The following is a 26,744-nucleotide window of genomic DNA, read 5'->3' on the forward strand; positions in this document are numbered from 1 at the left end:
AATCATGACAATTAACAATGTTGCCCAAACTTGCACATCCCACTATAGTTATTGAACCATCCATCTTGTGGACTTGATCACCAATTAGTGATGATTAACATTGATTAAAATGATTAAAATCAACATTTCACTTCATTCTTAAAGGACCAATATCATGAAAATTTTTTAAATTTAAAATACATGTGTACATACACTTATAAGAAGTATATTTGTCCCAGAGTAAAATGCAGTATAAATGACTTTTCTCCTATGGTGAAATGACTTAAAGCGTAACTGTCAGGCATAAAATGAAAAATCAATTCTTTATTTTTATCTGGTTAACAAGTAAGTAATAAGGATGCTAACCAGGTAATCCAAAAATTAAACATTACTCTTACTTTTCTTCCCCATTAAAGATCATTCCCTAGTTTCTCTGGCTCTTATTTAGAACATCTGCCACACTAAGTAAGTTGCAGCGCATTCTGGGTTTTCTTTTTTTGCTTCTTTACTTTTTCCTCAGACATAACTAATGCAGCCTCATTGGCTGAAGCCTCTTTTCCTCCCATTTTTTCCATCCCATACCTCTATTCCTCTCTGATTGGCCAATATTTCTCATGCTGAGACAATGCACTTTTTACTGCAGGGCTGGGTGGGAGTCTCTGGGAGGAGAGTGGGCAAGGATACACAGACAGAGTAAGGGAGGAAATGATGTCAGGATTGCCTTCAAGATAGACAGAGTCAAAATGGAAAATCCTAGGAAAGATTTTCTCTTTTTCACAATAGAAAAACAACTAAAATCAAAATTTGGACAGTGCAATACATATGTTATGTAAGTAGAGCACGTATTTATCTACTTATATATGTATTTTTTTCTGAGATAGTATGGCTGACAGCTCCTCTTTACAGGTGCGTACACATGCACTACAAAAGGAAACGACGGGTCCGCTGGACCCTCCCGCTGGGCGGTCTTTAGTCGACAGTATGTGCATGTATACACACTGTCGGCGGACTGATAAGGCTGTATGATTCGCTGAGCGGATCGTTCAGAAACAGCCTTATCAGTCCGCCGACAGCGCGTACACACGCGCATACTGTCGACTAAAGACCGCCCAGCCGGAGGGTCCAGCGGACCCGTCGTTTCCTTTTGTAGTGCATGAGTACGCACCTTAAGTAAACTGATACTGTATCTGATAAACATATACTGTACACAGTACAAGAATAGTGCTTGCTAGATAATATTTGTTGACATTAAACTATTTGTATCTAGCTGGAATGTACATTGGAAAAATATATTTTGCTGATATCACAGTTCAAATATATCTCATGCTGTTGAATGCTTAAGCTATGAAAGAAACCATTGTTTTTGTATTAAAAGATTATGTGTTTGCATACAAAACATACTGTGCAAGCATGGTATATGTGTAAATGATTCCAATGTATGGCTTAAGGCGTACATCAAAAAAGGAGCGAGGGGGAAATCTGGGTGAAGCCTCTAGTAGAATATTGCTTGATATTCTACTTTTGGGCGCTGAATAATTGCCATTATAGAATATCAGTAATTTTACCAATATTGTTATCGCTTTACCTAACATTCCTCTCACACTAACCCTCCCTCTATCTACTCTTAAGGGCCGGTTCATAGGGGCGCTAAATGGCGGGCCTGCGGTGCTTTTTGTTTGGCGGTACGATCAGTGAACATTACATTACAATCTCGATTTTCCCACTCGTTTCAGGCAATCCTGAAAGCAACATGCCCATTCTTCTTTGCAAAACAGCTCCAGCTCAATCAGATTAGATGGACAGTGTTTGTGAAAAGCAGTTTTCAGATCTTGCCACAGATTCTCGATTGGGTTTAGACCTGGACTTTGACTGGGCCATTCTAACACATGGATATGTTTTGTTTGTAATTTATGGCTCATTTTACTCTGGGAAAAATGTACCTACTATTTGTATGTGTTTTAAAATTTAAAGATTTTCGTGACAGTTCCTCTTTAACCTCCTTGGCGGTAACCCCGTGTGTGACACGGGGTAAGCCGCCGGAGGGTGCCGCTCAGGCCCTACTGGGCCGATTTACTTAATTTTTTTTTTGCTGGACGCAGCTAGCACTTTGCTAGCTGCGCCAGCACCCCGATCGCCGCCGCCGCGCGCCCGATCGCCGCTATCCGGTGCGGCGCGCCCCCCCCCCCCCAGACCCCGAGCGCTGCCTGGCCAATCAGTGCCAGGCAGCGCCGAGGGGTGGATCGGGTCTCCCAATGACGTCCCGACGTCGCTGACGTCGGTGACGTCATCCCGCCCCGTCGCCATGGCGACGGGGGAAGCCCTCCAGGAAATCCCGTTCTTTGAACGGGATTTCCTGATCGGTGATCGCCGAAGGCGATCGAAGCGGGCGGGGGGATGCCGCTGAGCAGCGGCTATCATGTAGCGAGCCCTCGGCTCGCTACATGATAAAAAAAAAAAATTAAAAAAAAAATGTTGCGCTTCCCCCTGGCGGTATTTTTCATACCGCCAAGGGGGTTAAAGGAAAACTTAAGTAAAAAAAAAAAAAATGACATTTACTCACCTGGGGCATCCCTCAGCACCCCGAAGCTGGATGGTGCCCTCGCAGCCCCGCTCCGATCGTCCTGTCCCCGCCGGCGGCTACTTCCGGTTCGGCGACAGCCGCCGACAGGCTGGGAATGCGGCTGATTTTCCGCGTTCCCAGCCGCTGCTATCACCCTCTATGCTGCTATAGCGTCTATATATACGCTATAGCAGCATAGAGGGTGATAGCAGCGGCTGGGAACGCGGAAAATCAGCCGCGTTCCCAGCCTGTCGGCGGCTGTCGCCGAACCGGAAGTAGCCGCCGGCGGGGACAGGACGATCGGAGCGGGGCTGCGAGGGCACCATCCAGCTTCGGGGTGCTGAGGGATGCCCCAGGTGAGTAAATGTCATTTTTTTTATTTGACTTAAGTTTTCCTTTAAAGAGGAGCTGTTAGGTATAAGGTCTCAGAGAAAATAAACACATATATCAGTAGCTAAAGATTGGCTGTACTTACATTACATATGCATTTCACTGTCCACGTTTGTACTTCACAGAATTTGTATATAATATATGCAGAGATTGATGCTCCTGACAGCTCATGGCAGGTTCCATGTTTGTCTGTCTCCTATGAAGCCAAATGTGTCGTCATGTCCTGCCTGCTTCCTGATCACAGAAAAGCTCGTACTGAATAACACTAGTGTGCAGTGAATATTAATTAGCCATGTGGCTAGGAACAATAGCGGACTCCTGCAGTGTACTCTGCCTGGAGATTTTTCAGTGCTGTGCACTGGACTGAGTTACAAGCTGCTGAAACTTGATCCTGTAACTTCTCCTTAGCAGCCGAGGGGAGGGCCCCAGAATGCTTTGCAGTATGGTATGCGGCTTGCGTCCTCTTGGGTCTAACAGCTTTGCTGATAAGCACACATCAAATGTAAGAGAGATTTTTATCTTCACTATTGCCTTTTTGGCTTCCGTCTAAACTGTTTAACACAGGAGAATAGAGGTTTAAATTAGCTTCTGCAGCCTGACAGTTACTCTTTAACTACTCCTAACACTAATCTACCACTATTTATGCCTGGCGTATAAATCTGTGCACAAAACCTACATCTCGGAGCTTGTTCACAGGTTTACACCAGGTCGCCCCCTCTGATCCTCCAATGACCTTTACCTCACCGCCCCACGCATTTCCCACTCCCATGCCCACCTGCAGGATTTCTCAAGAGCCGCCCCCACCCTCTGGAACGCCCTTCCACCACTCATCAGACTTGCTCCCTCCTTCAGCACATTCAAGCAAGCCCTCAAAACCCACCTCTTTAAGATGGCCTATTCACCCCCTACCACACAGTAACTCTACAGAATATTTATTTCACAGCCCCACCTAGTGTTTCCACCCCACCCCTTTAGATTGTAAGCCTCTGGCAGGGTCCTCCTTTCCCTAGTGTAATCTACCTGATTGTGTGCTCCTGTCCTATGACAGTCTGTACTTTTATTACTGGGCCTACCTAACCAGCCCATATCGCATGATCATGTATTTTGTACAATTTGCCTTGTATAACTTTGTTCTATGGTGTATAACCGTGTTATGTCTGTCATCCTTGTATTATTGTATATATTTATTGTCCAGCGCTGCGTAATATGTTGGCGCTTTATAAATACAATAAATAATAATAATAATAATCTAACCTAAAGCTATTTAAGCCTAACACTACCTCCCCTTAACTACTCCTAACACTAACCTACCACTATCTAAGCCTAACACCAACCTACTGCTATGTAGGCCTAACACTACTCCCCTTACCTACTCCTGGCATTAACCTACTGCCATCTAAGCCTTACACTAACCTACCACTATGTAAGCCTAACACTACCTCCCCTTACCAACTCCTAATGCTAACCTACCACTATCTAAGCTGAACACTACTTTCCCTTACCTACTCCTAACACTAGCCTACAGCTATCTAAGTCTAACACTAACCTACCGCTATCTAAGCCTAACACTAACCTACCGCTATCTAAGCCTTACACTAACCTACCACTTTGTAGGCCTAGTACTACCTACCCTTAACTTCTCCTAACACTAACCTATCGCTATCCAGGGCCAGATTTACCATAAGGCACAGTAGGCACATGCCTACAGGCGCCTGATGAAAGAAAGGTGTCTCACTCTGCTCTCTGCGTGCCTCCATCCCTCCTTCCCGATGCAGAGTCCTGAGCAGAGTGTAAATGAGAGATTACTCACCCAACTCTTGGCGAGATCTCTCTTCAGTCTGTGGCAACTTAATACTGAGGGTACTTCTGGCTACCTAATACTACCTAATACTAAGGTGCACCTGTAGTTACCTATGACAGGTAAGGGAAGTAAGGGAGAAGTAACATCTGGGAAAGTCAGCACACTTGTGATGCGCTTCAGCGGGGGTTTTTAGGTTCATGGAGGGCAAAGTCTAGGTTGCCAGGACATCTGTGCCAGGCTCCTGTGATGTAAATCTGGGCCTGTCGCTATCTAACTAGAGTTGGGCCGAACCTCCGATTTTAGGTTCGCGAACCGGGTTCGCGAACTTTCGCGGAAGGTTCGGTTCGCGTTAAAGTTCGCGAACCGCAATAGACTTCAATGGGGATGCGAACTTTGAAAAAAAAAAAAAATTATGCTGGCCACAAAAGTGATGGAAAAGATGTTTCAAGGGGTCTAACACCTGGAGGGGGGCATGGCGGAGTGGGATACACGCCAAAAGTCACCGGGAAAAATCTGGATTTGACGCAAAGCAGCGTTTTAAGGGCAGAAATCACATTGAATGCTAAATGACAGGCCTAAAGTGCTTTAAAACATCTTGCATGTGTATACATCAATCAGGGAGTGTAATTAAGGTACTGCTTCACACTGACACACCAAACTCCACTGAACAGAACAGGTATGCAGTGGCGGGTCCACTGAACAGGTATACAGTGGCGGGTCCACTGAACAGAACAGGTATGCAGTGGCGGGTTCACTAAACAGGTATACAGTGGCGGGTCCACTGAACAGAACAGGTATGCAGTGGTGGGTTCACAGAACAGGTATGCAGTGGCAGGATCAATGAACAGGTATGCAGTGGCAGGATCACTGAACAGGTATGCAGTGGCAGGATCAATGAACAGGTATACAGTGGCAGGATCAATGAACAGGTATGCAGTGGCAGGATCAATGAACAGGTATGCAGTGGCAGGATCAATGAACAGGTATGCAGCCAGGGACAAGCTAAGGCTAACTAATCTTTCCCTATGAGAGACTGCAGTAGCTCGCCCTACTCTAACTAATGCAGGCACACGAGTGGCCACGGCCGCCGCTGCCTGCCTATATAAGGGGGGTGGGGCTCCAGGGGCTAGTGTAGCCTAATTGGCTACACTGGGCCTGCTGACTGTGATGTAGAGGGTCAAAGTTGACCCTCAGTGCATTATGGGGCGAACCGCAATGGGGCGAACTTTTCCGCAATAAAGTTCGCGTGCGGTACCCGCACGCGAACCACCTAGGTTCGCGCGAACCAGGTTCGCCGGCGAACCGTTCGGCCCAACTCTATATCTAACCCTTACACTAACCTACCACTATCTAAGCCGAACACTAACCAACCCCAACCTTCTCCTAACACTAACCCGGTAACTTATCCCCGCCACCACTATCTATGCCGCAATATCTGCTGCTGTTAGTCCCTCTGTTGCCCCAGTGCCTCGGTGACACTCGCCACCTCCCGCACTGTCCACTGGCCACCTCTATAATCTCTGAACACTATCACCCATATGTGTGAAATCAAGATTTTGCATTTATTTTAGATTACCACAGGCCACAGGGACAGCAAGTCTCTCTCCCAGTTTGATCGGTAAAACTGGTTGATCACATCCTCCTCCTATAATTCCTATTATGGTGTATTTCTACCTACTTGTGCTTTTACCTCAGATAGATCTTAAACAGTCTGTTAGTGAATCAAGGAGATTCATTTGTTGATTGTAGGAATGTGACTAATTATATATATATCCCCTGGTATTGCCTCCAGAAAGGTTTACTCCTTATACCACCACCAATGAAACAGGTTTGTCAGATGCAACATGTTTGGCCAGAATGGATGAAGTTTCGAGTGAATCAAAGTAAAACAGGCTTGGACAATGAGGTGGGTGGGAGGCATTACCCTGGGAACAGAGGTCCCTTATTGATATCAATTGAAGGCTACAAGACAGATGATCAGCCTGTGGCCTCTTATTTTGTAAACTAATTTGGTCAATTCCTGAAACATAAATACACCTGAATCTGATAAGTGTTCCTTAGAAAGTGTTTCTCCTTTCCCTGGTGAGGCCACAGAAAGTCACAATGCCTAGTGCTATTATTATGCTGATCGGATCTATTATGCAAGGTGTACAGGCCCACAGGAATACCTGGGAAACTGGTAATTAAATGAAGCTTGTATTTTCCCAGACTAATTACACTGATAGCCATGCTGCTGGTTCCCATCATTATCTTGGCATTGATCTGCATAGTCATGTTGCATGTCAATAGTTCTAACAGTTTTGTAGGTCGGATAAAAGGCTCTAGCAGGTTGTTGATGCACGCTGACATTAAAGAGGAACTCCACTCTTGTTACAAACAAATAAATATGTTGCATGGGGGAACCTGAGGTGAGAGGGATATGGAGGCTGACATATTTATTTGTTTTTAAAGCTAATGGGAATCTGTAATTAAATAACAAAAAGTCAGATACTCACCTAAGGAGAGGGAAGGCTCGGGTCCTAATGAGCCTTCCCTCTCCTCTCCCGGTGCCCTCGGTGCTGCGCTGGCTCCCTCGTTCAAATCCCCCGTCGCGGGGACTTCGGAAGTCTTCGGAATGCCGAGTCCTCCCATAGACAGGCGGCTCCATACTGCGCATGCGTGAGTGCGTCATAGAGGGCGTGCGCAGTGTACAGCGGCCCGTCTTCGGGAGCACGCGGGCTCCTGATGCATTTCCGAAGCCTCCCTTCGGCGGGGAAACAGCGGTATTTGATGGGGGAGCCAACGCAACAGCAGGGACCGGGAGAGGAGAGGGAATGCTCTATGGGACCCAGAGCCTCCCTCTACTTAGGTGAGTATCTGACTTTTTTATTTAATAATAGGTTCCCATTCACGTTAAACAATACCAGTTGCTTGGCAGTCCTACTGATCCTCTGCCTCTAAAGGTAGCCATACATCAGGTGGTCGATCAACCATTTAATTTGATTATTATAATCGGATGAAAATCGGCGCCACCAGCAGCAAGCCCGATGAACGATACAAACAATTTTGGGCCGAATTTGGTCGCATGTATCCACCGAACATGCTGCAATATGTAGGGCCGACATGCTTGATCAGGTGTGCGGCAGTAACAGTGTGTGATATTGGGACGAGCGATGAATGCAACAGAACCCCTGGCGCTGTCCCCCCTTAATGTAAAATGTGCCCCCCCCCAGTGCCCAGTGCAGTATACTTTACCTGTCGGTGTCTGCTGTTGGCTCTGTGATCCATCCACCTACATACGTCCAATACGTCCACGTAATTGCCAGAGTGAGTGTGTGACATCACACACGCGTCCATGCTATCCCGGCAACCACGTGAGGTGTGTGTATGAGGATGGAGGCCCGTAGCCAGCGGAGGACACCGACAGGTAATGTATACTGCATGAGGCACCGGGGGACACATTTTACATGAGGGAGGACAGCGCCGGTGGCGGCGAGGTGGCGGATTGCGGCATCACAAGGCTAATTACGAAGAGATTACATGCTGAAATCGATCAGGAATGGGCCTGCGGCGTATGGGAAGGCAGCTCTTTCCAATGAGAATTCATCAGAGAGAAATCTGTCTCTTCATCGATCTGCCCGTACATTGATCTATGGGCACCTTCATACTTTTAGCCATTGACCCTGAACAAGCAGGCAGATCAGAGGTTTCTGACTGAATTCTGACTTGGTTAGCTGTATGCTTGTTTCATGTGTGTGATTCAGACACAGCTCATGCCAGAATGATCAGCAAATATTGTTTAAAAGGAAATAAATATGGCTCTTGCTTCAGGTTCCCTTTAATATGTTTAGCCTGCAGCTAGCTGTAATTTACATATACTGTATATACTGAAATATGCTTCCTCGCAGCTATAGCAACAGTGCAATGTTTGGATCAGAAGCATTGCTAGCCCCAAAGATAAGTGGCACATGCCACGGGTCTACCCTGGGGTTCCTAGATGTCCCCCAGACTGTGGAGTCAGAGCTGTGAAGCCTCTATGAGGGCATGCTGGGAGCTGTGGTGTCCCAATGGCGGGCATGCTGGGAGCTGTGATGCATCAATGGGGGTATGCTGGGTGCTGTGGTGCCATGCTGGGTGCTATGGTGCCTTTATGGGGGTATGCAGGGAGCTGTGGTTATTCTATGGGGGCATGCTGGGAGTTGTGGTGCCTCAATGGGAGGCCCGTGGGAGCATGGGAGGGGGTCCACTAGAAGGTCATGGAATGCTATGGGGGGACTGCTAGACAACCTGTCAGCAGGCCAGCCTGCCCAGCAGAAAGACAAATCAGCCAGCTCAGTAACCAAGTAACTCTGCATAGTTATGCCTAAGTGGCACTGCTTATTATGTGATATGCTGCATTTATTTATTTATTGTTAAGTTCATGTAAATTTGGCTCCACCATGACTACACCCACATTCTGGTGTGTGGCCCCACCCACATTTTTTAGGATCTCTTAGGATCCTAGCAACACCACTGGTTTGGATCCTTTTTTTTTGCATGACCATTTCCTTCTGCAATAAGTGTTTTATTCAAGAGGGTAGGAGCATTCACAAGATGTGTATTAGAATCCCAAATAGTACAGCCCAAAGACAGATAAACTCCATTCAGTATGCCTGACCTGAGCTATTTAAAAATGCATCTGGAGATTTCTCACAACGCATAAAGATGACCTAGTTACTGTAAGTTAACTGGCTTACCCCTAAACTGGCCTTAGACTATGATGGACATATGGCTATGGTAGGGATTAGATTGTGAGTCCCTCTGCGGGACAGTCACTGACTAGAGATGGCCCGAACCATTCGCCGGGCGAACATCTCTGGGCCCTCTACTACTTCCGGGTCGCTATGACCCGGAGTAGTACGCCTGCGCTGCCCGGCGGAGCGTGTCCTAGATTGCGCTCCTGTTGCCGGGCACTCTCTGCGCATGAGCGTGACGTCGTTCATGACGTCACGCACATGCACAGAGAGTGCCCGGCAACAGGAGTGTGATCTAGGACGCGCTCCGCCGGGCAGCGCAGGCGTACTACTCCGGGTCATAGCGACCCGGAAGTAGTAGGAGACCCAGAGATGCAGAGATGTTCGCCGTTCGCTACATCTCTGTTAGTGCCAAGACTATATACTCTATAAACAGGGCGTAACTAGAAATCACTGGGCCCCCTGCAAAACTTTGGATGGGGCCCTTCCTCCAAACTTCAAACCTGCAGAGAATGGAAAGCTTTTTCTCTCCATGCCCAGACTTCTCAAACTACAGTACACAGCACTTGGGGAGGGGTAGAGAGGCTGGGGGGTAGAGCAGCACTGTACTGTAAGACCCTGCTGAACACTGAATAGGGATTGTCTACAAATCTTTTTCAGCAAAACTTTGTATGATTCCTTATCAGATGCAGTCATTAAAACAATTGTGCAGAGAGCAGAAAGCTTTTTCTCTCATGTCCCTTAGTTGTCAGTCTCTCAGGATGGGGCCCCCATGTTGCGCCTGAGCCCTCCGGCTTCATATCTTGCAGGGTCTATTGTTACACCCATGTCTATAAAGCGATACAGATGTTAAAACTATATAAATACCAAATAGTGATTCAATAAGAACTATGAATGTGTTCCAGTGTTTTACTTTAAAAGTTGTTAAAATACAAATAGGAGAGAAAGTCCTGTCCATTCCAGCTTATAGCCTAACGCAGGGGTGTAAAACCCCAATACAAAGTGAGCCAAAATTAAACACTAGGATCAAGTCGTGGGCCAACCTCTATGTCTAGTGGTCCCCATCCTCCCTGATGTATAATTCCACCCCCCTTTATCCCCTATACAGTTCCCTGGTGTCTAGTAGCCCCCCCCCCCCCTTCACTATATAGTTCCCTGGTGTCTAATGCCTCATCCCTCCCCTATATAGTTCCCTGGTGGCTAGTGATCCTCCGTCCTCTATACAGCTCCCTGGTGTCAAGGGCTTTTCCCCTCCTTCCCCCATGTGGTTTCCCTGGTGATCTAGGGCTTCACCTACAATATACCATAGCTTTCCTGGTGGTTTTGAGTGGGCTAAACATAATACATAGTGGGGAAACAACTTGCGATACAAAATTGATGGCTCTGGGGGGCAGATTTGGCCCACGGGACAGAGTTTGACATGTATGGTCTAAAGCAGGGCTATTCAACCTGTGGTACGTGTACCACCAGTGGTACTTTGCTGTTGGCCAGGTGGTACACACCAGGTTTGCCTGCCACTTAATTGCCCACCTGTGGCATGTCTTGGTCCCGTCCTGCCTCCACAAAGTTTGGCTCACGCCTCGCTGTGAGGCTGTGCTGCATACTTCAAACTTCAGATTAGCGGAGAAGAGACCAGACGTCACTGGCCACTTCCTGTATTTGACGTAAAAGCACTGTCACTGTGCACCGTTTGCCTGGCTGTCTCTTCACCGTGGCTGGGTTACTGCTGACCTGATGTCTGAACTATTCCTCAGGGCAGCACAGTGAGGAGCGAGCGAAGGGGAGACAAATTTTGTGGTGAGTTGGAGGCTACCTCTATTGAAGCTCTGGATCATAAAGAGGTTTCCCCCTTCCTCCAGGGGAGAGGGGATCCAGTGCTAGGGCTTCTTATAGATCTCCTTCTCAGGGCTTGTCAGTGTGTGCGCATGCGCAGTAGTGGCGCTCCACTAGGGCTCCGGCAGAAACAGCTGTGCCTGATCGGGTCTGATCTACTGCGCAGGCACACTGGTAGTACTTAAAAATTTTCAAGCAATAAAAGTGGTACAATTAGTGAAAAAGTTGAAAAGCCCTGGTCTAAAGGATGCTCCTATGTCTCGTATGGAACTGGGAGTTTTTACTGTTTTTTTTGTTTGTTTTTTTACTTTGTTCTCTTCAATGTATGTATGAATGGCTTGGTATATAAAATAGGGAGTAATATTGCTATTTTTGCAGATATGGGATTATGTAGAATTATGAATTCTCAGCAGTATAGTGACAATCTGCGGAAGGAACATGACAGGATGGCTGTGTTGGAGAGTAAGTGTCAGAGGAAATGTAATACAGGCAGTTATAAGGTATTGAATCTTGGCCGTGCCAAAGGCAAAGCAAGATAATGAGATATCTCTGGGCAGCGTGTATGATTTGTTCCTGACAGCTCAGTGCAGGTAGTTGCAGCGCCGGAGATGTCGATGTCTCAATGTACAGACTACAGCGTGACGTGACTTGAAAGCAAAATCCAAGAATCAGTTTCTCCACCCATCCCAGCCATGCTCTCTCTAAAAAATATTTCCCCTCCATGTCCTTACAAACCCCTGCAGGGAAGTAACTGCAAATCTTCGGGCCCTCCAGTATAACCAAAACAATACTCAAGGACCGCCACTCAAATGCTCTAATATCCTTTTATTGTATCAAAAAGTATAAAAACAGCCACATGCCCCCTATAACCCCACCCATTAAAAACCCCAAAAGCCCACCCTGGACACACTTAGGAGTGCTCCTAGAACTATCCACACACAATCACACCACATTGATCTCCAATGGATTGGCCAATCCTGTTTAATGAGACGAAATGAGGCTAAAGCACTTCACAATGATTCCATGGGAGAGTCTCTAATATGTCACTTCATAGAGTATCCACCATTGATATTAAACAGTTTCCACATGAACACAGTCAAGGCTCAATTTTCTGAAGCTATATTGGTCAAAGTTCATAACCTCTGCATGATATTAAACAAGCGCTGCTCTTATTTGGCACCAAGCCAAATCAACATGTCACAACTTAGTGGCAATGGCTGAATTTCCACAGAAATGATGGACTTCCGTCAGCCCCTATCGGGCAATATGGCTTTACCTTTCCTCCGATGAACAGACTAGGCTCCAGCTTCTGTATTGCGGCGTCCCGCAGTAAACAGGTACCTGTATCAGCCCTCCGACCTCCCGGTTACCATTGCGAAGTGCGCCCTTCAGTATGGACGCTCACTTGCTCCTCGTGTCCAGCGCGTGTATCCACGCCCACATATGCATTACGCCCACCCACGTGAGCTTCGTCAGTGTGATGACGCTTCCAATGTTGGAAGTCATCAGGTCGGCTGGGAAAATCATTGGTAGACCCCTCCCCTTACTTGACTTGACAACATCAGACTGTTCTAGAGTGCGGAGGGTTGCCAATGACCCCTCTCACCCAGGCCACTGCTTCTTCAGCCCACTTCCATCGTGCCAGAGGCTTCGGACCATCTCCACAGGACCGCTAGACACAGGAACTCGTTCTTCCCCTCAGCTGTAAGCCTACTGAACTTCCTCCACATTCTTCTTTCCATCAACAAGGTGGGCCAACCAGGCAACCGGCCCAATGACTAACTGATAGGACTCACTTTTTGGTAATGCTTACGTGATGTTTACAGTTGTTTATGATGTTTACTCTTGTTTGTTAGGTTGTCTTTCTTGCACTGTATACACTCGCATATAAGTCGAACAAGTGTATAAGCCGAGGTACCCACTTTTCCCTAAGAAAACAGTAAAAAGTGATTAACTTGTGTATAAGCCCCCTCCCCAGAAGCCAAATGTGGCCCCAGAACAAGTCAGCTCCCCTCCCTATAGCCAGATGTGCCCCAAGGATGACACAGCTGTGTCTCAAGATGACACAAAGGAAGCATTCCGGCTCATTGCACTGCTAAGGTTGCTGGCATGCTCTGCTTCACATGCCGGGGGACACAGGTAGTCTTGAGCAGCCCACTCTGCACACCATGTTGCAGGGGGGCACGGAAACAGCAGGGAGTCAGATGGTAAGAGCAGGATTAATAGTGCATGATCCTTACGTTCCAATGCCAGTAAGAAAACCTTCTCCACCATCTGTTCTGCTCCACTGACTCGCATATAAGCCGAGGGGGTAACTTTTCAAAAAATTAGGGTTATACGCGAGTATATACAGTATCTATTTATCTACCTACCGCTATCTTCCACATTGAGCTATGTATTATGCCAAACCCAATTCCGGGCATGACCCCTCTCATGCTTGGCATAAGAAACATTTCTGATTCTGAGGTATAGAGATGATCAGGATCCCAGTAGTCCAGAGGACCCATCATGATGATTTCATGACGCCGCTTAAAAACATCGTAAAATATGCGCTCCTCATTAAGGCCCTATTCACAGTTAATTAGAAACTTTCTCCATGGACAAGTGTTCTGTGCAATGGCTTTGTTTACTGTCCGTCATTATGCAGATGCCGTTAACTATCTACCATTCAAACCATGTTTAAAAATGGATGAGTCAGTGCTTTAATATTTACAACTCAGAAAAAACGATTTGCGAAGGCAGATTATCTTTTAAATGTAAATTGTTTGCAATGTGTTTCTTTTTCACTGTTCCTGTAGCAACACTCTGAACTTCCCTCTTGCAGCTGCAAAAAAGGAACATTTGAGAACAAGTCAGTGCAGGGAGATGCCAGGAATGAGCCGCGGCCAGTGAAATAACCACCATCTCAAAGAAATGTACAATTTAAAAGACATGTGTTTGCAAATGTTTAAAGAGGAACTTTAGCAAAAAAGAGGAAAAAAATCAATAGATTACAAAGAGAGAAGTTAAAAAATAGAAGACAGATCAAGGAATGATTGCTACTTGCCAAGTAATTTGTTCATAATGTTTGATCCACAATAAGCCTGTCATCATCTTTACTACTGGCAGACCTGAAAAAGAAACAGCATCAACTGCCGTTATCCATACCTCCCAACTTTTTGAGATAAGAAAGAGGGACACTTAAAGAGACACTGTAACATCAAAAAGTTCCCCTGGGGGTACTCACCTCGGGAGGGGGAAGCCTCAGGGTCCCAGTGAGGCTTCCCACGCCGTCTTCTGTCCCACGGGGGTCTCGCTGCAGCCCTCCGAACAGCGGCCCGACAGATCCGACAGCTTGTTCAATATTTACCTTTCCAGGCTCCAGCGGGGCCGCTGTTGCGGCTTTCGGCTCCAAAGTAGACAGAAATACCCTATCTCAGTCGGGTCCGCTCTACTGCGCAGGCGCCGGAGACTTGTATTGATGAAGCCATTCATTTTTTTTAAACTTTTTACACTATTTTATAAGGATGTTTAATAGTTTATGCATAAACCACTTTTTATTTTTTTCCTCATTCACGAAAGAGGTCCTTTAACAATTCTATCTGTATGGATTGGGGCATTACCATCTTGAAAGATGGCATTCCCCTACGAAAACAGTTCTTGAACCATAGGCTGAACTTGGTCGCCCAAAATTCCTAAATAGTCTCGGCTGTTAATCCTTCCATGAAGTGAAATCATTGGCCCGGCAGATTTCCAATAAATAGCACCCCAGATCATCACAGAACCCCCCGCCATGTTTTACGGTTGGGAGAAGGCAGTCTGGATGAAATGCTTCTTTTGGCTGTCTCCAAACGTACACTCGGCCGGAGGTCAGAAATAAGGTAAACGATTATTCGTCAGAGAAAATCACATTTTTCCACTGCTCGAGGAACCAATTCTGGTGGTTTCTACACCACTCTAAACGCTTTGAAACATTTGTCTTTGAGAGCAGAGGTTTTCTAATTGCAGTTCTTCTGTGGAATCCAGATTTGTGCAGCTCCCGACTAACAGTTTTTGTGGAAACTGGGTTCTGTAGGTGTTCATTCAGCTCTGCAGTGATTTTAGGAGCCGTGGTCTTGTGAGCTTTTCTAACAATTCAATTTAGAGTCCCACGGTCTCTCTCAGACAACTTCGACTTTCGGCCACAACTGTGCTTTGCTAAGGACGTTTTTCCTTTTCTTTCAAAGGCAGTCATTACTTTTCAGACAGTACCTCTTGAAATGCCAAGCATTTGGGCAGTTTCTGTTACAGTAGCGCCTGCCAATAAGAGCACCAACAATTTGGCCTCTTTGTCTGAGATATAACGTAACAGAGGACAGAGGCGACACAGTGCTTATGGGGCTAGAGGAAGCTGGAGGAAGCCCCAGGTGAGGATAAATTAGCGATAGTGTACTATCTCTGGTACACTTTAAGCCTTGTACAAGCACTAGGTGGTTCTGTGCTGGCAATCCAGCATGTGTACAGCAGCCCTCGATGTGTTAACCAGAGATTAGACTGACAGATTGTCCCAGCCTAGCACAATCCTAGGGAATTCTTCTCCTGCTCACCCTTCCCCTTCACCCCCTCCATACGAGTCGAACCGGCATTGCCGAAAATAAGCGAGGAACAATAAGCCAGATAATCGTTTAAAAAAGTGCTCCACCGATTGCAAAAAAACAGCGATTATCATCCGTGTAGACAATAATCAGTCGATTCTAGATGCGTGCCGCTGCTTCACTCACCTTCTCTCAGCGTTCCAGTGATGGGATCTCCATCCTCCCATTCAGAGTTTTGTATCCATGGCTACAGCAGTTCCTCATGTGACCTGTCAGGTGCTGCAGTAGTCATAGAGGTAGCAGGACTTCACGTGTGGCTAGTGATCTCATTGCTAATTTGCTGAGAGCGGGTGAGTGATGCGGCGCCAGTGCAGCACACACCCGGCATCCTGGGGATCAGATGCTGTGGGCCAGCAGGGGGGAGATGCTAGCTTGGAGGAAGCAGAGGAAGGTAAGTATAGTGCCAGTGGCTACAATGCACAGCCCGATGTGTCTCTCCTCTCAGGTTCGGCTTTGCACTCACAGGTCGGTGAGTGCAATGTATTGCTTCAGATGGCAAAAAATCTAGAACCGGCTTTGCACCTAGTGGCTGCAGCAGGAGTGCCAGAGTGATCTACAAAGGGAGGAAGAGGTACTCCCCTACACTGCAGTTGCTCTGATCTGTAGGTCTGGGTGGCAAAGCCAGAGGAGCATGGTGTGGGGGGGGGGGGGGGGGTGTTAGGAAGAAGTCCAGGACCCTTCTCTCTGTTATGAACAGAGGTAATGTAAGGCCTCGTTCACATCAGGGCCGTTTCTGTGCGCTTTTTACAGCACACTACCCTGTGCGATCAGCAAGGTAATTACTTTCCCATGTAACTAAATGTAGCTGGTTCACATCTATGCGCTGCGCTGAGCAGCGTTACAGAAACTTAGGGTTGCATGCATTTCTGTGCGTTGAGCTGGAAAGCGCACATCAATGCAAGTGAATGGGTGCGCTTTTTTAGCGCATAGAAGTGCGTACAAGCGCATAGAAGCGCATGCATTTTTTACCCCTAATGGGAGAAAAAAATACATTTACATAGAAAAACAAAGTTTTATTGACAACTGCTGCTGGTACAACAAGTAAACGTGCTTTAAAGAAGCGCAGCGCAACGCACAGAAAAGTGCACTAAAGCGCGCACAAGCGCATGCGTTTTTTACCACACGCTTTCACGCGTTTTTCAGCGCAGCAGATGTGAACGAGGCCTAAGAAGGGGCCCTGCTTAAAAGTTTCACAAGGGGGCCACGTCAAGCATAGTTACGCCCCTGTATGCTCTCCGTTATTGTATGATGTTTGCACTATGAACAGCATTATGGGTAGTATTGATGCTTTATAAATAAATAAATAATAATACATTAGTTAAAATTACACAACACAATGCTATGTAATGCTGACTGAATAAAGGACAAAAAGGACAAGAGTATATATGGAAACATAACTGTCCCCTGAGCCAAATACTTGTTTGTGCTACCTTTTAGCAACACATACATAACTTGTTTGGTATTTTTTTATTCATTGTTCGTCCCATTGCATCTATTTTGCTCTCCAAGCCTCTCAGCTTACAGAAAAAAAAAAGTTTGGCGGCAACCGCTGCATACTTGCCCCCAAAACACATGATAACTTAGAAGTGGTTGCGGCAGTCATGGAGCCATAAATACACCAGGTCTTGAGGTCTACATAAAACAAGGGATATTTTCAGATGAGATGGAACCTCATGTTTACAAGTACTGGAGATGTGAAGCATGAAATGAGGGCCAAGTTATGTGACATTTCATTGTTCATTAGCAGTTGCTATGTTGTCTGATCCTTCAACTCTATAAAAAGCCTCTCTTTTTTTTATACTTATGAGTTTAAAGTGAAACAGCTTTTAGCATTCTGTACAGTTTCTATAGTGAAACACATAGGCCCCTAGTCTTTTTCCTCCAAAATTCTATCCTAGCTGATATTTTCACACTAAAATGCATTTTATCCTCCCTGGCGTTCTGGGTAATGCATACATAAGTACGCATTACCCTTTTTGTTAAATTTTTTTTTTTTCCGCTTGCTGTAGCTAGCGTATTGCTAGCTACAGCAGTACGCCACGCCGTCCGCATCCACCCTCCCAACTCCCCATCGGCCATACTTACGCGTCTAAGATCTCGTGAGAAGCGTGACTTCCTATCGTCGCTTCTCCCGTCGCCACAGTGATGATCGGTCATGAGTGACGTCATCGACGTCATGACATCATGGGGAGCTCCGATCCATCCCATTGCGCAGACTGGCGGTGATTCGCCAGGCTGCACTAGGCGTTTCAGGGGGACAGCTCCTTTAGCGGCGCATTGGCGGGTAGCGGTGGCAATCGGACAGAACACGTAGCTAGAAGAGTGCTAGCTACATGTTCTGGGGAAAAAAAGTAAGTAAAAAGACCCTCCAGGGGCAGAGCAATCCTCCTTGGCGTACATGGACAAGCTGAGCTCCTCCATACCGCCGAGGAGGTTAAGCAACTAGCAGACAAAGAAATGCTTAATAATTTTGACAGTACTTTGTTATTTCATTTTTGGTACTTTCTGTACAAGGCAGTTAACAGTAATACTGTAAAAAGCGCGGACGCCCACTAAATATCGGGCTCCGAGGCCTCTCCTTATGGGAACTGTGGCTAGCAATAGCGGCCCATTTTTGGTTGTGGGGGGCTATTAGTTGTTGGGAATGGGTTGGGTTATTAGTTGCGGTGGTGGGGGTTTATTAGTTGTAGGGGGGTGTTATTAGTTACAAGGGGGGTTTATTAGTTGCCCGGGGGAGGGTTATTAGTTGCCCAGAGGGGATATTAGTTGCCCGTGGGGGGAAGGTTATTGGTTGCCGGGGCGGAGGGTTCTGTGTGAGAGAAGGGAGAGGTAAGGTCATAGAAAAATATCAGCAAATATTGCAGATATTTCACTATATCAACTAGGTTGTAGAATATTGGTAAATAAAATGCTTATTTACCGTGTTTTTTTTTCCGTTTAACACCGTGCCTAAATTAGCGTGTAGCATTTTCATATGTATGCCTGTACCGTATTGCAGAGTACTACAAGCTATTTTAAAGAGAAAAATTATTTCCTAGGAGAAAATTTAGAGGATTTAATGTTAATTAATTAAGTAACTTAGCGTTTTTTGCGGAGACGGCCGTACGGATCCAGCCATCAGGATCAGGTAAAAACTGTCAGTTTTCTATTTATTCCAATGTAGCTGCAAAACCTTCCATTTCCGTTCCACTGAGCAAAACGGTCCGGAAAATTAGGGCCTGCAGCATTTTTTTTGTCCGTTTTGCGGAACGGACAAACGGATCCATTGGTTTAACATTGGATCTCCGTTTGCATACCGGACCGCTTGAACAGTATACGTTCCGCTCCCATTCCGCTCACCGCTAATGTGAACCGGGCCTTATAGGGAGGTGATGGATAAAATTATTTTTTTATTTGCAGATTTGGGGCATGTCTCATGGGAAAAATGATTCATGACCTATGCAGAGATCCAAAATCTTCCGAATAGCTGGATCTGCACACCATCCAGCATTCAGGGCCTTGCACTATAAGAGGCCAAACCTAAGTGAAGGAAACGTCACCTTTAACCTATTTGGGACTAATATTCTCTGGCCCCTTAAGGACCAGAGCATTGTTTTAAAAATGTTACACTTTGGCTCACAGTGATCAGGTGGTCAGGAGCCAATGAAAACAGCTCCTGACTGATATATGACAATGAATGAGTAATCAGCATACTGCAGGGCAGAGGTGATGGCTAATTTATATTGTGAGCAAGCTATACAAACGCTACATTTTTAGTCGAGAAATGAAAAAAACGATCATTTCAGCCAAGGATTATCTAGCGTGTATATGAGGTTTTGCGAATCGATCCCCATTACATCTATTACAATAACTCGTCTGTTGTACACTCTATCCAATTGATGGGGAAGGGGAGTTCATCCACAGGATGAGGGGCATCATTATCATTATGTATTTAGTATTTATATAGCGCCGACGTCTTCCGCAGCGCTGTACAGAGTACATTGTCTTACTTAACTGTCCCTCAGAAGGGATAACAATCTAATCCCTACCATAGTCTTATGTCTATATTGTGTAGTGTATGTATTGTAGTCTAGGGGCCAATTTAGGGGGACATGGAAGGAAACTGGAGTGCCTGGAGGAAACCCACATAGACACGGGGAGAACATACAAACCCCGTGCAGATAGTGCCATGGCTGAGATTCTAACTGGGGACCCAGCCCTGTAAGGCGAGAGCGCTAACCACCACCCCACCGTGCTGCCTGTATATGATGTTTTGTGAATTGATCCCCATTATGTCTATCACAATACATCATTTGTTGTGCACTATATCCAATTTATGGGGAAAGGAGATATTAAGTTGTGCAGTTCATCCATGGGAGGAGGGGCATCAACCCTTATGGGGGCCATAGGCATGACAGCCTCTGAATACACCTCTATGGATAGCTGACCAGTCTGATCATAAAATGTGTTTTTGAGCATCTATCAAATGATGTCTGCAGGGCCAGATATCTGTAAGGGCCACAAAGGCCCGGGCCTTCGGTGGCTGCAGTACAAGGAGGCACCTGGACATGAAATAGAGGTGGCTAACCATAAAAGAGAAGGCTGCAAATGTGGAGCGACACATGAAAAAGGGGAGATGATGCCCAAGGGAGTTGAATGTGAAGGAGAGGGGCTACAGTAGATAGATGTTACACATGGAAGATGGGTCTACACATGGAATGGGAGGGGTGCTGCTGCCTGTGGTGGCTCCAGCTTCACATTTTTTGAAGGGGCACAATAACTGGCTGGTGAGGCCCATTTGGGTGATCAAAAAGGATGTTAGTATGGCGAGCTTTACTGTAGATATTTTTTGGGCTAACCCAGGTGATACAATTAAGGCTAACTAGTTCAGCAATGATATGCACCAAATGTAAACACCACCAACAGAACCCAGAGGCTTTTAAGGAGAGGACATTGTCCAAATGATGGTGCTAATATTCAAAAAAAGTTAACAAAAATATAAATGTCATCCAGATACATTAATTACTAGGAATCTTGCAAGGATTGTGAGGTATTTAGGACCAATAGATAAAACCCTTGTTTTACTTAATGCCTACATAGACTCATGCTGAGAAGGAGAGCATTTTACAGACACTATTGTGTTCACTGTAAGCTGCTGGAGCCTGGAAACAGTTAACTGTTTGTTGCTGAGCACCGTGGGCGCCTCAAGGAGCACAGTGATTCCCGGGGGGGGGGGGGGGGGGCAGTTCCCCAGTGTGCCCCAGTGTGCCCCAGTGTAGAGCCGCCCATGGCTGCTGCACATGGAAGGGGAGCCAGACATACTTGGTATCAATCCGGCCTTGGATGTCTGTGTGTTGCAGCTGCCTTATCTGCAGCGACGTTGTCAGTGCTTCATCACATGCTGGCAAATGATTACATTCATCACATAAACCGCGTTTTAGGACTAATCTGCATACATCACTCCCAACACTTAAGCTTTTAGCTGTTTATACATATAGGCTCCAGAATCCCTGCTATCAAGCTCCATTACCGTGCCGAGTGCCAGGCCCACGTGCGGCTCTGAACAGGAACAGACAAGATGATGAAAGCAGCAGTGTTCCTCAGCACGTCCACACTACAGTAAATAAGACGAGAATTTACCTTCAAGGCTGCACTGCTTTTATAGGCAATCCTGCCCTGTTACGCTCTTAAATGAGAACGGGGGTTTTATTTCCAGCCATTTAGCTAAGCGAGGGTTCTGCCTGACGTTAGTCAGCAAGCTGTGCATGAAAGCTCTGCACACTGTACATCTGTTAGCTATATGTGGGAATGTTCCACTGGAAAATATGCACAGGAAATATTCATTTGGGCTGCAGAGTATTCCAAGGCCCCAGACTGCACCACGTACTGTGCATGTATATTTATGTACAGGGTGGTCATAATCAATGTGGAGCGAACTTTAACTTTTCTTCATAAACAAAACATAACCTCCAAAAAAGGCAGAGCTCTATTTTTTTTTAAGTGCCCTGCTTTTTTTGAACTGGAAATGCAAAATTGTAAAAGTAATGGTCTTCCCTCAATGCATAATATATAAACCTTGATACTTTCCTTTCACTAATGGCGCCCAGGGTATGATAAAACTTAAGTTAAAACCAAGTAAAAAGAAAAAAAGTTGAGGTGGCTTACCTGAAAGGAATACGATTAACCACTTGCCGACCAAGTGATTCCCCATTGATCTGTGCTGGGTGGGCTCTTCAGCCCCCAGCACAGAATGTGTTGCAGGCAGGGCGATCAGACTTCCCCCCTTTTTTCCCCACTAGGGGGACATTCTGCTGGGGGGGGCTGATCGCCGCCGCTCTGCTGTGCCTTGCGGGGGGGCTCCTCAAAGCCCCCTACGCAGCGCTATTTCCCCCTCCCTCTCCTTCCCTCCCTCTCCCTGGCTTTGTGGGCGGTACAGGACGGCGATACGTCCTGTACCGCCTCTGATAGGCTTCAGCCTATCAGACGGCGGCGATCCCCGGCCTATCAGAGGCCGGGGATCGCCGATCTCCTTTACGGCGCTGCTGCAGCGCCATACAAAATAAACACCGGGGATTTCTTCCCCGCATGTTTACATTTCGCCTGCGAGCCGTGATCGGAGGCTCGCAGGCAGTTCACAGAGACACCCTCCGTGAACTGACATGGAGCGGCCGTTCCCATGGAAACCCGCAGACAACCAGTTTACGACGATCGGCGTTAGCTGGTCGTCAAGAGGTTAAAGAAAACCTGTAACAACAAAAAATTCCCCTGGGGGGTACTCACCTTGGTAGGGGGAAGCCTCTGGACCTCTGTGTCCCACGGCGGTCTCATCTGGCCCTCCGAACAGCGAGGGATGTAAATATTTACCTTCCCTGCTCCAGCGCATGCTCAGTATCGGCTCTCCGCTTGGAGATAGGCGGAAATAGCAAGTTTCTTGTGCCTGCATTGTAGAGCGGACCCGACAGAGATCGGCTATTTTTGCCTATCTCCGTGCTGAGAGCTGCAACAGCGCCCCTGCTGGAGCCAGGGAAGGTAAATATAGCAAGCCTTGTCAGGCTTGTCGAGCGTAGATTGCAGACTTTGGGGAAGCCAGCGCTGGATTGCCTGCAGCTACAGCAGAGGGGGAAGCATCATTGGTACCCTGAGGCTTCCCCCTACTGAGGTGATTACCCCCCAGGGGAACTTTTTTTTGTTACAGAGTCTCTTTAACGACTTTTAATGTGCACTGGCAACGCGTTTCTTGGGACTGTGCCCACTTCCTCAGGCCAAATAAAAGTGCCCAGACAGGCGCGGAGCTAGGGGGGGTCGGGGTAGGTCAAGTGCCCCCGGGCGCCGGGTCCCTAAGGGCGCCCAGCTGAGCTGATTTTTTTTTTTTTCTGCGGAGGGGAGCAGCGCAGAGAAGAGAAGAGAAGAGGGAGAGCTATGCGGACGGTGGAGAAGGGGGCCATCTCCCCCCCTTCTCTCACCTTAGGGCTCTCCCTCCATCGCTGTCCCCTCCGTTATTGTCCGGGTGCTGGCGCAGCGGGCGGGACTCACCTCCATCTCGCTCCAGCGCCGGCCGGAAGTTCGGATCCCGCAGCCGCTGCTCTGGTCTGACTCTGGACTAGACCAGAGTAGCGGCAGATCCATCCGAGCTGCGACGAGACGGAGGTAAGTTCCGCCCGCTGCCAGCACCCGGACATTAATGGAGGGGACAGCGAGGGAGAGAGAGCAGCTCTCCCTCTTCTCTGCGCTGCTCCCCTCCTGCTGGGGAGGCAGGGAGGGGGACACCTGGCTACCTACTCTGGGCATATATACCCCTGGCTACATCTACTGGGCATATATACCCCCTGGCTACATCTACTGGGCATATATACCCCTGGCTACATCTACTGGGCATATATACCCCTGGCTACATCTACTGGGCACATATACCCCTGGCTACATCTACTGGGCACATATACCCCTGGCTACATCTACTGGGCATATATACCCCTGGCTACATATACTGGGCATATATACCCCCTGGCTACATATACTGGGCATATATACCCCCTGGCTACATCTACTGGGCATATATACCCCTGGCTACATCTACTGGGCATATATACCCCTGGCTACATCTACTGGGCACATATACCCCTGGCTACATCTACTGGGCACATATACCCCTGGCTACATCTACTGGGCATATATACCCCTGGCTACATATACTGGGCATATATACCCCCTGGCTACATCTACTGGGCATATATACCCCTGGCTACATCTACTGGGCAAATATTCCCCTGGCTACATCTACTGGGCATATATACCCCTGGCTACATCTACTGGGCATATATACCCCTGGCTACATCTACTGGGCATATATACCCCTGGCTACATCTACTGGGCATATATACCCCTGGCTACATCTACTGGGCACATATACCCCTGGCTACATCTACTGGGCACATATACCCCTGGCTACATCTACTGGGCATATATACCCCTGGCTACATATACTGGGAATATATACCCCCTGGCTACATATACTGGGCATATATACCCCCTGGCTACATCTACTGGGCATATATACCCCTGGCTACATCTACTGGGCATATATACCCCTGGCTACATCTACTGGGCACATATACCCCTGGCTACATCTACTGGGCACATATACCCCTGGCTACATCTACTGGGCATATATACCCCTGGCTACATATACTGGGCATATATACCCCCTGGCTACATCTACTGGGCATATATACCCCTGGCTACATCTACTGGGCATATATACCCCTGGCTACATCTACTGGGCATATATACCCCTGGCTACATCTACTGGGCATATATACCCCTGGCTACATCTACTGGGCATATATACCCCTGGCTACATCTACTGGGCATATATACCCCTGGCTACATCTACTGGGCATATATACCCCTGGCTACATATACTGGGCATATATACCCCTGGCTACATCTACTGGGCATATATACCCCTGGCTACATCTACTGGGCATATATACCCCCTGGCTACATCTACTGGGCATATATACCCCTGGCTACATCTACTGGGCATATATACCCCTGGCTACATCTACTGGGCACATATACCCCTGGCTACATCTACTGGGCACATATACCCCTGGCTACATCTACTGGGCATATATACCCCTGGCTATATCTACTGGGCATATATACCCCTGGCTACATCTACTGGGCATATATACCCCTGGCTACATATACTGGGCATATATACCGCCTGGCTACATCTACTGGGCATATATACCCCTGGCTACATCTACTGGGCATATATACCCCTGGCTACATCTACTGGGCATATATACCCCTGGCTACATCTACTGGGCACATATACCCCTGGCTACATCTACTGGGCACATATACCCCTGGCTACATCTACTGGGCATATATACCCCTGGCTACATATACTGGGCATATATACCCCCTGGCTACATATACTGGGCATATATACCCCCTGGCTACATATACTGGGCATATATACCCCTGGCTACATATACTGGGCATATATACCCCTGGCTACATATACTGGGCATATATACCCCCTGGCTACATGGACTGGGCATATATACCCCCTGGCTACATATACTGGGCATATATACCCCTGGCTACCTACTCTGGGCATATATACCGATGGCTACATATACTGGGCATATATACCCCCTGGCTACATATACTGGGCATATATACCCCCTGGCTACATATACTGGGCATATATACCCCCTGGCTACATATACTGGGCATATATACCCCCTGGCTACATGGACTGGGCATATATACCCCTGGCTACATATACTGGGCACATATACGCCTGACTATATATACCGGGCACATATTATTCTCCTGGCTACATCTACTGGGCATATATACCCCTGGCTACATATACTGGGCACATATACCTCTGGCTACATATACTGGGCACACATATCCCTACCTACATATACTGGGCACATATACCCCTGGCTACCTGTTCTGTGGACATCTCTACCCCTGGCTACCTGTTCTGGGGACATCTATACCGCTGGCCACCTATTCTGGGGACATCTATACCGCTGGCCACCTATTCTGGGGACATCTATACTGCTGGCCACCTATTCTGGGGACAACTATAGACCTGGGGCTACCTATTTTTGGGGAACCACGTCAGATTGAGTGTATTTTGGAGAACTGCTGCCAGGTGAGAGGTGTCTACCATATTAAGGGGGCATTCTACCTATTTATGTGAAATGCTGTCTATTTATGTGACTCCTGACTGCTGAATTTGTCTTGTTGGGGGCCTCATGGTTACTGAATTTGTCTTGTTGGGGGCCTCATGATTTGTTGGGGGCCTCAAGATCGCTGAATTTGTCTTGTTAGGGGCCTCATGATTGCTGAATTTGTCTTGTTGGGGGCCTCATGATTGCTAAATTTGTCTTGTTGGGGGCCTCATGATTGCTGAGTTGGTTATGTTGGGGGTCTCATGATTGCTGAATTTGTCTTGATGGGGGGGGCTCATGATTGCTGAATTTGTCTTGGAACATGCTGGAAGGTACATACTGAGGGAGGGTGGGTGAGCGTGAGCCTGCTAACCTCCATATACATTTGGCTCCACCCATAACCACGCCCACATTTATTATGTGACCACGCCCCTTTTTGGCGCGGCGCGCTACCCGCGCCGCAACCTTCACTTTGGGGGGCGCATTAATAGTCTTTGTCCCCGGGCGCTGAAAACCCTAGCTACGCCTCTGTGCCCAGACAGTGCTTAGAGCCAAGTTTAGATTCTTCTGTAGAAGAGGAAATGGGCACAGTCCCACAAAACGCGTTGCCAGTGCACATTAAAACTCATTAATCATATGATTGTGTCTTCCTTTGAAGTAAGCCACCTAAACTTTTTT

This window comes from Hyperolius riggenbachi, chromosome 1 (genome assembly GCF_040937935.1).
Source record: "Hyperolius riggenbachi isolate aHypRig1 chromosome 1, aHypRig1.pri, whole genome shotgun sequence".
Classification (NCBI taxonomy): domain Eukaryota; kingdom Metazoa; phylum Chordata; class Amphibia; order Anura; family Hyperoliidae; genus Hyperolius; species Hyperolius riggenbachi.